This window comes from Triticum aestivum, chromosome 7D, assembly GCF_018294505.1.
Source record: "Triticum aestivum cultivar Chinese Spring chromosome 7D, IWGSC CS RefSeq v2.1, whole genome shotgun sequence".
Classification (NCBI taxonomy): Eukaryota; Viridiplantae; Streptophyta; class Magnoliopsida; order Poales; family Poaceae; genus Triticum; species Triticum aestivum.
In genome coordinates, this window is record NC_057814.1 from 85651731 (window position 1) to 85654727 (window position 2997).

Here is a 2997-nt window from a genome sequence, read left to right on the forward strand (position 1 = left end):
GCCGCCGCCCGTGCAGCCCGCCCCTCGCGCGACCCCCGTTGTCCTCTGCGGCAGTCCGCCGCTCGGCCGGCCTCGCCGGAGCCGTTCCTGGCCGGCCTCGCCGCAGCCCCGACACCGGCGCCCATCTACGCCGCTCGGCCTTCGCCCCGACGGGCACCCGCACCCACACGCCCGATAGCCTGAACCGCTAAGGCCCCCCTGGCCACTGACAGTGGGGCCCCACCCCCCTTAGAACGATTTTTATAAAAATAATAATAATAAATATATAATAAAAATTAATTAATTAATTAATTAACTAAATTAATTAAGTTAATTAATCATAATTAGATTAATATGATCAATAATTAACCTAATTAACTGTTAGTTAATTAATAAGTCAATGACAGGCGGGACCCTCATGTCAGTTTGACCCAGTCAACACCTCTGTTGACTGCTGACATCATGCTGACGTCATGATGACATCATCAATCACTATTTTGGATAATATTGATTTAAAATAATTAAATAAATTCTAAAAATGATTTAAATCTTTTAAAATTAATGAAATAAACCGTAGCTCGGATGGAAAAAGTTTGTACATGAAAGTTGCTCAGAACGACGAGACGAATCCGGATGCGCAGCCCGTTCGTCCGCCACACATGCCTAGCATAGCAAACTCGCAACTTTTCCCCTCCGATTCATTTGTCCAAAAACGCGAAACCCCGGGGATATTTTCCCGGATGTTTCCTCCCTTCACCGGTATCACCTCCTACTGCGTTAGGGCACACCTAGCACCGTTACTTGTCATGTCATGCATCGATATGCATATGTTTGCATTGTATTCATTGTTTCTTCCCCCTCTTCTCTCTGGTAGACTACGAGACTGACGCCGCTGCTGGTGCCCTGATCGACTGCGTTGTTGACGACCCCTACTTGCCAGAGCAACCAGGCAAGCCCCCCCTTGATCACCAGATATCGCCTATTCTTCTCACTACTGCTTGCATTAGAGTAGTGTAGCATGTTACTGCTTTCCGTTAATCCTATCCTGATGCATAGCCTGTCCTTGCTACTACTGTTGTTACCCTTACCTGCAATCCTACATGCTTAGTAAAGGATGCTAGTATTCCATCTGTGGCCCTACATTCTTGTCCGTCTGCCATGCTTTACTATCGGGCCGTGATCACTCGGGAGGTGATCACGGGTATATACTTATATACATAATATATGATACATGTGGTGACTAAAGTCGGGTCGGCTCGTAGAGTACCGGCGAGTGATTCACGAATTGGGGGCTGAAAGGACCTTTGTCCCGACGGCCCTCTGGGTGGATCTTTGTGGCAGAGCGGTAGGGCAGGTTGAGACCACCTAGGTGAGAGGTGGGCCTAGCCCTGGTCGGCGTCCGTAGTTACTTCATAATAACACGCTTAACGAGATCTTGGTATTTGATCTGAGTTGGGTCGTTGACCTTATACGCACTAACCGCCAGATGGGACAAGATATGGGCAACCGGCGTCGTGGTATTTAGCCGAAGCCTTCGTGACGTCAACGACTGAGCGGCGCACGCCGGATTGGACTGGAACGCCTGCTATTGTATTAGGGAGGCTAGGTCTGCTTCCGGCCGCGTTCGCAACGTGCAGGTGTGCAATGGGCGATGGGCCCAGACCCCTGTGCCATAGGATTTAGACCGACGTGCTGACCTCTCTGTTGTGCCTAGGTAGGGCTGCGACGTGTTGATCTTCCGAGGCCAGGCATGACCCAGGAAAGTGTGTCCGGCTAAAGGGGATCGAGCGTGTCGGGTAATGTGGTGCACCCCTGCAGGGAAGTTTATCTATTCGAATAGCCGTGATCTTTGGTAACAGGATGACTTGGAGTTGTACCTTGACCTTATGACAACTAGAACCGGATACTTAATAAAAGACACCCTTCCAAGTGGCAGATACAACCCAGTGATCGCTCTCTAACAGGGCGATGAGGAGAAGATCGCAGGGTAGGATTATGCTATGCGATGATACTTGGTGAACTTACCATCTACTCTCTTCTACATGCTGCAAGATGGAGGCTGCCAGAAGCGCAGTCTTCGACAATACTAGCTATCCCCCTTTTATTCTGGCATCTTGCAGTTCAGTCCACCGATATTGCCCCTTTACACAGATACCCATGCATAAGTAGTGTAGATCTTTACTTGCGAGTACTTTGGATGAGTAGTCACGGTTGCTTTCTCCCTCTTTTCCCCTTTTCTTTTTTTACCTGGTTGTCGCAACCAGAGGTTGGAGCCCCGGAGCTAGACGCCACCGTCGACGAGGACCCCTACTACACTGAGGGTGCCTACTACTACGTGCAGGCCGCTGACGACGACCAGGAGTAGTTTAGGAGGATCCCAGGCAGGAGGCCTGCGCCTCTTTCGATCTGTATCCCAGTTTGTGCTAGCCTTCTTAAGGCAAACTTGTTTAGCTTATGTCTGTACTCAGATATTGTTGCTTCCACTGACTCGTCTATGATCGAGCACTTGTATTCGAGCCCTCGAGGCCCCTGGCTTGTATTATGATGCTTGTATGACTTATTTTACTTTTTAGAGTTGTGTTGTGATATCTTCTCGTGAGTCCCCGATCTTGATCGTACACGTTTGCGTGTATGATTAGTGTACAATTGAATCGGGGGCGTCATAGTTGGAGCAAGAAGACCAGAGGTTGAAGAAGCACTACGGCCGTTGGATGGACATTGTACATTCACTAGAGCTGGAATCGTTCATATTGACTAAGTTGACAAAGCCCTTCGTCCCCGTCAACTTAGTAGGCCCACAAGTCAGCCTTCCACTATGGTGGGTCCCAGCTAGCAGGGGGAGTTGTGTGTTGACCACTCCGCGCCGAGTGCATCCAATGTGGTGGACGAGGGCGAGGCCCCGAACTGAAGGAAATATGCCCTAGAGGCAATAATAAAGTTGTTATTTATATTTCCTTATATCATGATAAATGTTTATTATTCATGCTAGAATTGTATTAATCGGAAACTTAGTACATG